This window comes from Oryx dammah, unplaced genomic scaffold (genome assembly GCF_014754425.2).
Source record: "Oryx dammah isolate SB20612 unplaced genomic scaffold, SCBI_Odam_1.1 HiC_scaffold_7, whole genome shotgun sequence".
NCBI lineage: Eukaryota > Metazoa > Chordata > Mammalia > Artiodactyla > Bovidae > Oryx > Oryx dammah.
Window position 1 is genome coordinate 22,900,034 of NW_024070191.1, and position 15,667 is coordinate 22,915,700.

The window sequence follows — 15,667 nt, forward strand, 5'->3', positions numbered from 1 at the left end:
GACAGATTATAGTTGACCTTTGAAGTCAGAGTTGGAGGTGCTAACCCTCCAAATATTGGAAAACCCTTGTCAGACTTTACTGTCTGCCCTCCATATCTATGGTTCTGTATCAGGGGATTCAACCAGGGATGCTATCATAGTGTAGTATGGATTTAGGGGAAAAAAAAATCCGAGTCTCAGCAGACCCTCATAGTTCAAACCCACGTTGTTTAAAGGTCAACTGTATAAACATTTAAACAGATAAATAGAATCCCCAATAGTGTAAAAGTTATCAGGAGGGGAAACTTCCCCAGTCGTCGAGTGGTTAAGAATCTGCCCACCAGTGCAGAGGACACAGGTTTGATCCCTAGTCTGGGATAATCCCACGTGGCTCAGAGTAACTGAGCCCATGCGCCACAACTACGGAGCACACACTCCAGAGCCTGCACTCCAGAGCAAGGGCGCCACCAAAAGGTGAAGCCCACGCACTGCAGCAAAGAGTAGCCCCCATTCACTGCAACTAGAGAAAGCCCGCCCTTAACCGCAAAAAGACCCAGCACAGCCAAAAATTAAAAACAAAATAATTAAGCAGTAAAAGCTATCAGGTGAAATAAAGCAGGATACAGACATAGAAAATGACAGAGGTGTGATGAGGGGGCAGGGGTGAAGTGGGAGAGGAGCTGAGGAGGGTGAGCGGCAGAGCTGATGGAGCAGGGTGGTCAGGAGAGGGCAGCTTGGCCTTTTGACCAGAGTGCTGTGTGAAGTAGGGCAACAGACAATGTGAGTATCTGAGGGAAAACCTTTCTGGACAGAGTGAGAAGCAAGCAGCCTGGGAATAGGAATATTCCAGCATGGTGGGGGGTGGGGCGTAAGAAGCCAGAGCGGCCCCAGCAGAAAGAGCAAGGAAGAGAGTGGAAGGAGAGTCTGCAGCCAGATGCCAGCCCATAAGGACTTGGAATCTTATTCCCAGCAGATGGCACACCTTCTGTGAGGGTGCTGACCAAGGAGGGGTGGGATCGTGAGGCTTATGCTTGACTGAGTTGAAATGGACAGGTATAATAGGTCCTAGAGTCTGATGATCAGTAGCTACTCCAGCCTCTTTCTAGAGCGCCTCTTGGTCCTGGAGACACCAGAAAAATATAACCCACATTGCCGGGTTCCTGTTTAGTGGGATTTCTGGAGGTGATGTTGGTTCCACCAAACAAATGCAGTCACATGAGATTTAATAGGGTTGAGGCCATGAGATGGCTGATTCCTCTGTTTTCTGCTGGCTGGTCTCGTTGCCAGGAGAAGCAGCTTCTGATCATGCTGGCTTCCTGTTTGTGGCAAGGCTGTACGGTTTGGAGTGTGTCGCCTTACCAGTCGAGTGATTATAGCAGTGGCGGTAGCTCTCTTGGTGGCCTGGTTCTACCATATGGATCATCAAAGTTTGGATTGCAACTCAAGCTGGTGTTTGTTTCTGTAGCCTTTTTACTGCTTCTCTTGAAACAGCTTCTAGTCAGTTCCTTTCTGCATTATTAGCAAGATGAGATTCTAGCCTCTGCCTCAGGAGAGGAAGCCTTGGTGGAGTCTGGGAGGCTAATTAGGGGGCTTCTTCAGAACCAGGGTGGGGGATGCTCGGTATTCTGTGGTTTGGACTGTGTTCACACACAGGGCTGTGTGAACGCAGTATTAGGAAGCAGTCTTGTCTCTTGTTTTGATGCCTGGTGGTCACAGTGTGGCCTTGTTTACGGTGGATTTTCTGTGAAATTGTTTATGTTTAAGGGGAGTCCAGCAGTGAATGCAGGCCAGATACTGACACCACCAAGGTCTGACCGTTAGCATCAGGCTAGCTCCAGGCTCTTGGCTGCCATTCTCCTTCTCAGAGGAAACCAGAAGAATGTGGCATTATCAAAGCCAGGATATCAAGATGACTCAAGAAGGGAAAAATGATCAGTTGTTTAAAACCCTGCCACAAAGTCTGGTGAGATGGAACTGAGATGTTCCTATTGGACTTTATAATATTGAGTTTTTGGAGACCGTGACAAAAATGTGGAAAGTTAATTGGATTAAAACTTTCTAGAAAAAAATTTGAGTTCTAGTTTTAGCTATTTAAAAAAAAAAAAAGCAAAACTGAGGAATTATCTGGAGGTCCAGTGGTTAGAGGGCTTCCCAGATGGCACTAGTGGTAAAGAACCTGCCTGCCAGTCCAGGAGATACCACAGACTTGGATATGATCCCTCGGTTGGGAAGATCCCCTGGAGGAGGGAAGGCAGCCCACTCCAGTATTCTTGACTGGAGATTCCCATGGGTAGAGGAGTCTGGTAGGCTATGGTCCATAGGGTTGCAAAGAGTCAGACACGACTGAAGCAACTTGGCATGCATGCATGCCGGTGGTTAGGATTCCGATTCAATCTCTGGTTAGGGAACTAAGATCAGATCCCACAAACCATGGTGTGGTGGGGAGAACCTACCAATTTGACCTTGGGAAAGTCAGTTTGCTTTTCTGAATCTAAGCTTTCTGTTTGTAGGAGATGAGATTGACCTTGATACTTCCTAAACCTTGAGGGGAGACAGCATGGGATAGACTTTATTTTCTTGGGTTCCAAAATCACTGCAGATGGTGACTGCAGCCATGAAATTAAAAGACACTTGCTCTTTGGAAGAAAAACTATGACCAATCTAGACAGCATATTAAAAAGCAGAGACATTACTTTACCAATAAAGGTCCGTCTCGTCAAAGCTATGGTTTTCCCAGTAGTCATGTATGCATGTGAGAGTTGGACTATAAAGAAAGCTGAGCACCGAAGAATTGATTCTTTTGAACTGCATTGTTGGAGAAGACTCTTGAGCATCCCTTGGACTGCAAGGAGATCCAACCAGTCAATCCTGAAGGAAATCAGTCCTGAATATTCATTGGAAGGACTGATGTTGAAGCTGAAGCTCCAATACTTTGGCCACCTGATGGGAAGAGCTGACTCATTTGAAAAGACCCTGATGCTGGGAAAGATTGAAGGCAGGAGGAGAAGGGGATGACAGAGGATGAGATGGTTGGATGGCATCAGCAACTCGATGGACATGAGTTTGAGCAAGCTCTGGGTGTTGGTGATGGACAGGGAAGTCTGTAGTGCTGCAGTCCATGGGGTTGCAAAGAGTCAGACAATACTGAGTGACTGAACTGAATGAATTGAAGTCATGTCTGACTCTTTGTGACCACATGGAGTGTAACCTGCCCGGCTCATCTGTGCATGGGTTTTCCCAGGCAAGAATGCTGGAATAGGTTGCTATTTCCAGGGGATCTTCTGGACCCAGGGATCGACACTGAGTCTCCTGCATTGGCAGGCAGGTTCTTTACCACTGATTCACCAGGGAAGCCAGACGCGGTACCAAATCCTAGTTCCACTTCCTAGCTATTGTATTTTAAGTCTGCCATTCAAACTCTTGGAGCCTCAATTGCCCCAACTCTGTGTATTTCACAAGCTGCTGTTTCCCACACCTCTGGCCCTGGCAACTTTGTTCTCAGTCCGTGCCCTTTTTGAAGTAAGACTTAACGTTCCTCCACTGTTGATTTTACTAAAATATGGGAGATTTTTTGGAAGGAAGAGTGGAAATGGTTTATAGTGCAAATATTTAGCAAGAAAAAAATGTTTAATTCTATAAAACACTTTTTTCCCTCCTGACATCCCTCCTTCCTGGCCTGCTCTTGGCTTCCTTCCCTTCATCCTTGGATGTTGTCTTATGCAGCCTCTTCTTTCTCTTCTTCTATTTCTCTTCTCTATTTTTCTCTGCTTTTCTTAAGCGGAGGCATTGAATACGAAAATCTCCAAGTTATACAATACTTCTGCTCTCTCAAGATCAGCACACATTGGGCTTTTAGGTAATCAGAGCTTACATAAAGTAACCCTTAACAGATTTGAAAAATCAAAAGCATTTAGCTTGTATCACATAACAAGTTAGTAAGACTGTCTCTACCTTTATGGGTGTTTGGAAGATTAAATGAGATCTAAAATGTGATGTGTCTAGCTTAGTGTTTGACCCATCATATGTGACCAGTAAAATCAAGTTCTTAGGCTTCCCTACTTCCAGATCTCAATTATTGTGATTTACGATTTTCTCTCTTTTATGTTTTAAGAATAATCATGGAAAATACCTAATGCACAATTGGAGAGCATTCCCAGATACAGAGTCCTGCTCATCCCATTGTTCCTTGCCCTTTCAGTACAGTGGATAAGGACTCACCAGGGGGTTGTTCTGATCCCTTATACTGGTTGCCTTGGGAGCCAGACATAAGGGAATATGCCAATGGATCAAAGTATGATAAAGACAATGTAAAAGACTCTTGGGGTATATTTTCATTTCCATCTCCCAGTTCTTATCTGTCAGTTCCTACCCAGTAGCTAAAAGATTGGAAACCTTAAACTTAATGTTCTAGCTTAAATTCAATGGTCCAAAAACCTTCCAACCTGACAGCAGTAAAATATTTAAGTCTGTTAGTCGTATGGTTCCAGGAATTTCAGAGATGCTTTTGTCAGATGATTCCCAGCAAGGACATATTAAGATGCATTTATCTCATCTGTCTGTGAAGACCTTGAACTGAAAACAGACCACTGGCGGGATTTTGCCGTAGAATCAGGTCCTCCTTTCAAGTCCTCATCACCTGGCTCTCAGTTTATGACATTTGAAGCGCTAACTTGCCAACAGAGATGAAAGGTAACTATTGATTCAAGATATTGACAGTACTCGGTTGGACTCCTACCTATAACCCAGACACTGGAATGGATTTTTAAATTAACCTCGCTACCCAGTCTTCTCTTCAGCCCCCAGATCTGGGAAAACACTCCATTAACCATCAGATGCTGAGATAATATTTAAAAGCTGCATCTCCCTGTTACCCAGTAACCCCAGATATCATTCCTTTCCTTGCACTTCAGATCTGTCCCCCACCTTGGAGATGCAGGCATCTGCCATATGCATTTTTCTCACCCCAGGATGCAGTGTAATGCCTTATACATGGTAGAAAGAACTCAGCAATTATTGAAGCCTGAAGAAAAACTGAGTACTTATGAGCCACAGTTTGGAGTCCTGAAGTGGTTTATAATTTCTGAATAAGATCCTTGCATTTAGGTCTTATCATCTCAGGAAGCAAGCTGAAGCTCTTTATGTAAGAATGCTCGGACCACCCCTCCCCCCACCCCCCACTACACACAATATCCTCTGTTTTCTCACAGGAAAACAGTGTGTCCTCAGAGACTGCTTCACTAAGTTAAAAACATGGTCCTACCTTCAGAGCCATGTAGCCCAGCTCCTAAATATCACCTTTCCAAATTTAAAATGCTTCTGTCTAAGTCCAGGGTCCACAGGTTTGGGACCAAGGGACATGGTCTACTGACATTTTCTCAGTAAGGAAATTGTCACCAGACTTTTTGGACCATCGTTCAAACTCCACATTTATGAATAGGCCCACCAGGAAGCATCTATGTGCAGGCCATAGAATTAGGATAGTAAAGGGACGTAAAATTTCTGGGATTTTACATTGCAAACCACTTTCATTAAAGGGCTGGATTAAGGGAGGGATTAGGGCTTCCCTAGTGGCTCAGATGGTAAAGCATCTGTCTGCAGTGCAGGAGACCTGGTTTCTATCCCTGGGTTGGGAAGATCCCCTGGAGAAGGAAATGGCAGCCCACACCAGTATTCTTGCCTGGAAAATCCCATGGACCGCAAAGCCTGGTAGGTTACGGTCCATGGGGTTGCAAAGAGTCAGACACAACTGAGCAATTTCACTTTCACTAATTTTAGCTACTGGCTTCCCTGATAGCTCAGCTGGTAAAGAATCTGCCTGCAATGCAGGAGACACCAGTCTGATTCCTGGATCGGGAATATCTGCTGGAGAAGGGATAGGCTACCCACTCCAGTATTCCTGGGTGTCCTTTGTGGCTCAGCTGGTAAAGAATCTGCCTGCAATGTGGAAGACCTGGGTTTGATCCCTGGTTGGGAAGATCCCCTGGAGAAGGGAAAGGCTACCCACTCCAGTATTCTAGCCTGGAGAATTCCATGGACTATACAGTCCATGGGGTCACTCAGAGTTGGACATGACCCAAGTGACTTTCATTAATTTTAGCTTTACATAAACCAATAGTTAAGATGGCTAGGAAATCCTCCAATTGAGCTGAGCTTTTTCTTTGTTTTCTTTCTCCTTTCATCTTCTCCTTCCTCTCTCCCTTCTTTCCTTGTCTGTAGAAAGGAATAAATGAAACCATATTGCTATGTTGTGTTGGGAGCTGTATACATTCAGCTGGGTCATAACCTTTTTGTTATTTTGATGCAATTATTTCATTAGCAAATGACATATTATTCCTGGTTGATTCCTCTGATCAAGATTTGTATTAAATCAATAGATGAAATTAAATCAAGGTAAGCTGAATAGATTTGTAATCCTTTAAATGCAATCATTCATTTCTAAATCGAATTCCAGTGACAGGCCTAGGCTTGAGTCATCTTCCTTCTCTGATAGCGAAGTTTTGTGCTAGGCAGGACCCACCTCTGGACAAAGAGGACATAGTAGTGCTTTCAGGCTTTGGCTTCACTGAATGCAGAATAGCTCTCTACAGAGCACATAAGCAGTGAGAATTAAAGAGATGGTGGAGGACATTTAGAAGAGTCTTTCCTTGCTTTTCCCACACACTCTATAAACGGATAGGCACATATACCTTGGTAGAGTCCCCAGCTGGTAAATGAAAAAACTGCACACAAATGACCAGTGCCTCCAGGCTAGAAGGAACAGCTCAAAAACGGCGACCTTAAAGGAAATAAGTCCTTAATGTTCATTGGAAAAACTGATGCTGAAGCTGAAGCTGCAATACTTTGACCACCTGATGCAAAGAACTGAGTCATTGGAAAAGACCCTGATGCTGGGAAAGATTAAAGGCAGGAGGAGAAGGGGATGACAGAGGATGAGATGGTTGGATGGCATCACCAATTCGATGGACATGAGTTTGAGCAAGCTCTGGGTGTTGGTGATGGACAGGGAAGTCTGTAGTGCTGCAGTCCATGGGGTCGCAAAGAGTCAAACACGACTGAGCGACTGAACTGAACTGTGCTTGAGGGGCATGAGGTGGATGGGGCCAGAGAGGCCCACCTCCCAGCCCTAAGATGGAAGGTGTAACTCCACTGTATTAACACGGTCATTTAAAAATTCTAAAAATTTTAGAATAACTCTAGTTGAGATCCTTTGTAGGAGGAAATTCTGGTTTGCAGGCAAGTCACGTAGTGAAACAAGGTGGTAAGTGACTCTGGAGCATGGCAACAGTAGGTTGGGGAGCAGCAGAGGGTGGAGGATACTGTTTGCACTGTGGGAGGAGGGCCATTCAGCACCTGATTGGAGCCCCGCAGCTCAGGAACCGACCAAAGAGAACTGAGTGGCTTCATCTGGAAATCATACTACCCGCCTTGTGACTACATTTTTTAGGAAGTAAATTCTAAGTTCCAGCAATAATCTTTATTTAGTCAAAGTATTGGCTAATTATTTGTGGTTTTGTTTCCAGATTCCTGCCAACAATTTAATGTTGATTTTTGCCATCTGTCACTTAGCCGTGTGTCTCTCAGATTTGTTTTAACTACATGATTGCTTACTATATACATATCCAAATCACAAAAATGTTAAACAGGGCAGATCAAAGATGAGATGTGCATGGTGCTTTGCAACTACTTCTGTAGTTTATAAGCCTTAGAAGTCTGGAGATAAACGGATTTTTAAGAATATCTCATGAAGCATTCATATTGATGAGAAACAGAGACCTGGAAAGTGGGTTGAATGGTTCAAGGACACACAACTGGTTTTTCATTTATTCAAGAATTGTGTGAGTGTGTGTGGTTGTTGTTTAATCCATTATTATATGAACTCACTTTTAGTGGAAGAGTCCAGATTCTCCCCTGACTCCAAGACCACTACTCTTTTCCACTAATTCTTTTGACAAAGACTCATGAATCATCACTGCTGAATACAAATATTTATTATGTAACTCTCATCTATCTGCAGGGATCTCCTGGGTTAGTCTATTAAATACTCTGCTAATATTAATGTAAATTTGACTGAGCCTTCTCCTGCCCTAATAAGTAAATGGTTTTGTGGATTTAACTTGGCGTTGCTTGTATGAAAATTAATAAAGAAAAACTTCACCACAGCGGACTCTGGAGGGCAGAAGAGGGAGCTGTCACGCATGTAGGTATGCACAAGGCCAGTATGTATTCCAGCAGGAAGTGGCGCACCTTGCCTTTCTAGAAGGAAGTGAACGCTACGTTACTACCACCCATAGGAGCAAGAAAGATTTTTCTCCCAGTCTAGCACCAGCTCAGCCACTGAACTTCACACTTCCACTTTCATCCAATGAACTTTTTGTTTAGACATCCCTTCCCAATTTGCCCTTCTCCTCTATAAAATAGAGTTTTCTTCCTTTTGCTTTACTGATTTGTACATGGTTCTCCGTAGTAGCACATTGCAGTTCCTTGCTGCTCTCAAGTAAACCTGTTTTGCAGGTAAAATAACTGGTTCTTTTATTGTTTTTAGGTTAACTCTTGTGTTTTAGTGAACATGTTTATTCACTCCATCCCCCTTCCTCTTCCATGCTCTTCTATTCACCCAACTTAGGAGACCTTACCCGTTGTGATGACTCTCACATACATCTCATCAGTTCCTGTCTTCCCTTAAACTTTCAAACTCTTCTCTTCCCATGTACAGCACAGACCTCAAACTCAACATATTGAAAACCAAACTCATTGTCTTTTCTTTGTCAGTTCTGTTTCTTGTCCTGAACTTAATAGTAGACATTTACTATTTCCTACTCTGTTCCTCCTCAAGTTATCTTTATACCTCCAAATTCTTTCAGTTTAGATGCTCATTTTATCATGTTTTGATAGCCACGATAGCATCTTAACCAGTTTCCAAGTTTCCACACTTCTGATACTCTCTCTGGAGTATTCTTTCTACAACATCCGTCCAGTTTTTTTTTTTTTTTTTTTACCAAACTGGGCAGCTGTGAAATATTATTTTGCAGTATCCTAAAATATTTTCCATAGAAAAAAGTTACTTATTGTGGTAGGCAGAATTTTTAAATGGATCTTCAAGATTCCTGGTTCCTCAATCAGATAGTCATTCCTGCTGTGAAGAGATTTTGTAGATGTAATTAAAGGCCCGAATTGATTGACTTTAAAATGGAAATTTTATCCTGGTGGGCCTAAGCTAACCTATGAGCCCCCTGGTCAGAGACAGGAAAACAGAGAAATGTCCGCTGGCTTGCTTCAGTTCAGTTCAGTCACTCAGTCATGTCGGACTCTGCGACCCCATGGACTGCAGTACACCAGGCTTCCCTGGCTGACTTAGAAGAAAGCAAGCTCCCCCCTCCCCCCATGCTGAACTGTGAGTGAGGCAGTGGGGTCCACAGCCAGGAAGGAAATGGCATCAGTTCTGCAACAGCAAAGAGGCAAAGAACTGAATTCTGCCAACAATATTAAAGTTTGGAGGTGGATTCCCCTCTCCTCCCCCACCCAGGCTCCACAAAGCCTCCAGATGAGAATTTAACTTGGGCAACACATTGATATTAACCTTGTTAAACTTCAGCAGAGAACCTAGCTGTGCCATGTCAGACTTCTGACGCACAGACTGTGAGCTAATAAATAGACTTTAATTTTCTAAAACTGAGATATTTTGTTACACAGCAATAGAAAAATAATACACATACTTAATTGTATTTTGGAAATACTATGCTAAACCAAGTTAAGCTTCTTTATTTTAAGAATTCTCAAGTGTGGAGAGTACAAATGAGGAGTATGAGATTAACATATACAAACTACCAGACATAAAATAGATAAGCAACAAAGATTTAGTGTGTAGCACAGGGAATTATACCCAATATCTTGTAATAACTTATGATGGAATATAATCTGTAATAAAGATGAGAATTACTATTAGATACACCTAAAATTTACGCACTGTTAGTCAACTATACTTCAATTAAAAAGTTAAAAAATAAAGTATAGGGTACAAATATTCTTGCACATCCTCCTTCGAATGCCAAAAAAAAATAATAATAATTATCAAGTGTACATTATGTTCATTAGAGTTTTTGTGAATCTCTAGGAAAGATATATGTTGTGATATGTCAAATCATGTTGACGGCAGGCATTGGTGAGAGACATTGTTATACAAACACCAGTTTGGGGAGCTTTTCACATAATCATTCTATTTCCTATAAAATCTGTGATAGCTTGTTATCATTTGCCCCCAGATGTTCAATATCCTAATTTGGCTTTTGGGTACTTGCATGCTGTCATCCCAGCCTCTATTTCCAGTATCATTTCCATCATTTTCCCACATCCAGCTTGGCCCACTCTTGCATACCAAGTCGTGATAGTTCAGGGCTCTGACTTTTCATGTGTCTCATTGTTTTGAGACACACATCCCTTTTGTGACAGGTCCCTGCCCCTCTTCCTCACAGGCAAGTATGTTTGCTGTGCATTGTAAACTGCCATTGTAACTTTGTGCATAGAGGTCTTAGGTCCCGTGTCATATTACACGACAGTAACAGTTCCCCTCCTCTTACCTGATTGTGAACTACTTGAGGAAAGGGACTATATTTCATTCATCTCAATCTTCTTCATGATAGAAGTGGACCTTAGGCTTCTTCTTCTGAAGACTCTTGATAGCTTATTCTTTCCTTGTAAAAATTGTGGTGATGTTAGCTTGTCTCTAATCATCAACCTTTTTTTCATGAATTAAACTTTTGATTTTTTTTTGCATGTGACCAATTATGAGAAATAGAGTAGAGGGATGGAAAGAGGAATATTGATGCAATCCTAGGGAATAAGAATGAGCAAAGGTTCAGTATGTGAAGAAGAGTTCCCAAAACTGAAAATCTAGCTACTCCTTGACCTTCCAGAAATACCTTGAAAATTGAATATCATTCTCTTTTTCAGACCCCAACCCTGTTTTCTCTCATCTCTCCCTTCCCAGGGGCCACACTAACTTTCACTTCATTCTAAACTGAAACCATCCCCACTGCCTGACCACACTTGTCACCCAATTATGAGTGTTCCACATGTTCCCAGTAAGAATCAGTACCTTCTGTATCTATGCTTAGAAAATTGCAACATGCAGTGTTAAAGCAACATCAAGCAAGAAGTAAAGGTACAATGTTAAACATTTTCCTTCCACTCTGTTTTTCTACCTTAGGGAGTTATTTTAAACACTTATCTAATGTAGACACTGATGGTACCTAACAAATATCCCTCTCCTGTCTGTCTTCCATCCCTTCCCCCTTCTTTTGGATGAACAAATACCCTTCCACATGTCACAGAGCCTTGCTGTTGAGCTCAGAGCCTGCCCATTAGAATCTGGAGAAAAGTAAAGCAAGTCACGTTAAGTCCTGGTACCTAAAAGACCCCCTACATTCTTTTTTCCCTCTCTTCCCCTGTCACAGTGCCCTTGGAGCCCTCCACGCACCAGATGATGTCATTTCAAAGTGGAAGACAGACAACTGGTCTACCTCACTTTGTGTAAAGCTGTTATTACCTTAAATCTCTGAAGTTTCAGTGTTTAATCATTCATGTGGCAGAGTGGAGCCTTCCCTTAGGTTAGTCTGTTAAACATTTAAAACTTGAAACTAGTCCATAAGAATGTACTGGCTGCAAATATGTAAATGAAAATAAAAGATGAATTTGAGAGAAGTCAGCCAGGAATCTCCACAGCTTTTTTTTTTTCCCAAGTGAAGCTTTGTTGTTAAGATTTAAATGCTAAATAAATGCTATAAGTGCTTAAGTTATAATTAAAGTAATCGGAAGGAAATAAATTTCCCATGCACAGATATAATTTTATCCAAGAACTAGGTTGTACCCCTTCCAGTTTTCTTTCGGAATTCTTAATTATAGAGATTACTAGCTCAAGGAACAGGAGGTTAAACATCTGCTTCCTAAAATGAAGCCAAAGGCATGAGACAAATAGTGTGAATCATATACTAAAAGGAAAGAATGAGAGGCTAAAATTAAACATCACCACCAGCAGCTGATACCATTTCTAATGAAATAGTCTTACATCAAGAGCTTGATGGAAGGAATAGGGTTAGATATTGAGGAGATCTTGAAGAGAGGCCTTCTCAAGCCTTCTTAGCCACTGACATTTATAATTGTCCCCCTGCACGTGTAGATGGGAGTGCACTTTGTCCTCAGATCCTTCTGCCCCTGTGTGTTAAGACGCTTCAGTTATGTCCCACTCTGCAACTCCATTGATTGTAGCCCACCAGGCTCTTCTGTCCATGGCATTCTCTAGGCACGGATACTTGAGGGGGTTCCCATGCCCTCTTTCAGGGCACCTTCCCTACCGAGGGATTGAACCTGAGTCTCTTATGTCTCCCACGTTGGCTCAGACGGTGAAGAATCTGCCTGCAATGTGGGAGACCTGGGTTCGATCCCTGGGTTGGGAAGACCCCCTGGAGAAAGGAATGGCAACCCAGTCCAGTATTCCTGCCTGGAGAATTCCTTGAGCAGAGGAGGCTAGCAGGCTACAGTCCACGGGGTTGCAAAGAGCTAGACATGACTGAGTGACTAAGCACGATTATTTTTTCTGCTAGTGCCACCTGGGAAGGCCTTGCACCTACCTGAAATGTCTGTGTTTATCCCTTTGGAATAAAAGTAATGAAAGTTAAAGTTCTTTTGATTTAATTGTCTGTTAAGTTTTTATATTAGATTTTTGTTGAAGAGTTTATTTTATTTAAATGTTAGATTTTTTTACTATTAGTAAAATAAGCTGCAAGGGTATATGATACAGCATAGGAAATATAGCCAATATTTTACAATAACTTGATTTTTTAATTTTTAATTTCTTCAAGATTTTTTTTTAATGTGGATCCCTTTTAGAGTCTTTGTTAAATTTGTTATAGTATTGCTTCTGTTTAATGTTTTGGTTTTTTGGCGGCGAGGCATGTGAGATCTTAGCTCCCCAACCAGGCGTCAAATCCACAACCCCTGTGTTGAAAGGCGAAGTCTTAACCACTGGACGATCAGGGAAGTCCTACAATAACTTTAAATGGAATATAGGCTACAGAAATACGGAATCACTGTGCTGTACACCTGAAATTAATATAATAGTATAAGTACCAATTAAATATAAATAAATTCAATGATAGAGTTAAATATAAATAAATTTATACCAATTAAATATAAATTAATATATTAACTTACCAATTAAATATAAATAAATATACCAATTAAATATACATAAATTTATTATAATATAAATAAACTTAATGATGGAGTTTCCCTGGTGGCTCAGTTGTAAAGAATCTGCCTGCCGTTGCAGGAGACACAAGTTTGATCCCTGGGTTGGGAAGATCCCCTGGAGAAGGAAATGGCAACCCACTCCAGTATTCTTGCCTGAAAAATCCCATGGACAGGGGAGCCTGGCGGGCTACAGTCTATTGGATCCCAAAGAGTTGGACAGAAGTTAGTGACGAAACAGCAGCAACAAATTTAGTGATAAATTAATACCAGATGGTTTTAAATGCCAGAATATTTACAGGGTTGTATAACATGTCTGTTCTGTGTCTTTTGGATGGCAGTCAGTCATGTGCAGCAGCAAGAGGGGACACACGAGAGGCTCAGGGAGTCAGATCTGCGTGGTTCTCACGAGTCCTCGATATAGGAAGCTCAGCAGGTGGAGCAGGGCCAGGAGGGGGGAAGCCTCAGGATTGTCAAGAGATAGCAAGAGCAAAGGGAAAACCAAGACCAGAGCCTGTCTGGGCACGCCCAAGAAAGGCAGGACAGGGGAAACAGTTTGCAACTGGCTGCTGCCTCTTAGTCACTTCAATCGTGTCCGACTCTGTGTGACCCCGTGGACTATAGCCCGCCAGGCTCCTCTGTCCATGGGATTCTCCAGGCAAGAACACTGGAGTGGGTTGCCAGGCCCTTCAGGGGATCTTCCCAACCCAGGTATCGAACTTTGGTCTCCTGAATTGCAGGCAAATTCTTTACTGCAGAGCCACCGGGGAACCTCTTGCAATTGGCTAGTTGAAATAATTTCTTCAGGCTCTAAACTACATGGGTGGTCCCAGATGCCAGGTACCTGGCCTTGGGGTGATTGAGGCAGAAGAATGTTACCTCCTGGGGTGCACAGGCCAGAGAATGGAAGTGTTACTCTGGATCAGTTAGTGTGCATGTCAGAGACTCGCTGGAATGAGCCCTGTCCTGTCTCAGAGGAGTGGCCAGATCAGGGAAAGGGCAGTCTCTCCCCAGCCAGAAAGGTTTTTTAAGATGTCAAAACAGTGTACAGAAAATTTAGACACAGCCACCCCAGTGTTCATTGCGGCACTATCTACGATAGCTAGGAAGCAACCTAGATGGCCATTGACAGATGAATGGATAAGGAAGTTGTGGTACATATACATCATGGAATATTCTTCAGCTATAGAAAGAGACTGATGGATGAACCTAGAGCCTATTATACATAGTGAAGTAAGTCAGAAGGAGAAAGACAAATATCATATATTAATGCATATATATGGAATCTAGCAAGATAGTACTGATGATCCTACATGCAGGGCAGCAAAGGAGACGTGGACATAAGAGCAGATTTTGGACACAGTGATGGAGGGAGAAGGTGGAATGATCTGAGAGAATAGCATTGAAACATGTACATTACCATATGTAAAATAGATGGCCAATGGGAGCTTGCTGTATGAAGCAGAGAACCCAAAGCTGGAGCTCTGTGACAGTCTAGCTTGTGGGAAAGGGAGGGAGTAGGGAGATGGGTTCAAGAAGGAAGGGACATATGTATACCTAATGCTGACTCACGTCGATGTATGGCAAAAGCCATCACAATATTGTAAAGTAAGTATCCTCTAATTTAAAATATATATAAGCAATACAAAGTCAAACAATACAGAAGCACAAAAATGAAACATTACCAACAGCCATCCCCTTCCTCACCCCCATCTGCAATTCCATCTCACTGGCAGTAGAGTTAGCACTCTGTGTGTGTTCTTCCAGGCCTTTCTCTGTGCAAACATATGCAAACAAACATGTTGATGGCAATGTAGGAATTTTTTATAAATATGAATTCACACTCTATACATCTCTCTGCTGCTCATGCTGTCACTGACTATATTTCATGAATAGCCCTCCAAATTAATACTTGTAATATACTTCATTACTGTTAGTAGATGCCTAGTATTTTATAGAATATATTCTGGCTTATTCAGCCACGCTTTTTATAAACATGTTGGTTATTTTCAGCTGGTTTTTTTTTTTAAATAACTGCATGTATGCTTTAATATGGGAGTTCCCTGGATGCTTATACAGTAAAGAATCCACCTACAATGAAGGAGATCTGGGTTTGCTCCCTGGGTTGAGAAGATCTTCTGCAGAAGGGAATTGTAACCCACTCCAGTATTCTTGCCTGGAGAATCTCATGGGCAGAGGAGCCTGGCGGGCTACAGTCCATGAGGTCACAAAGTCGGATATGACTGAGTGACTAACACTATGCTACATGTATGCTTTAATGCATATCCTGGTGCATAAATTGCCATGTTCCAATGCTTTTGTTTCCCAGCAAGGCTGTTGGGTAAGTGAATGCATTGTAAACATGAAGAGAGATCATCGATAGCATCAAATTTTTTTTTTCCAGGTTGTTGAGTAGTTGAAACCAGTGTCAGCAGCATGGGAAGTT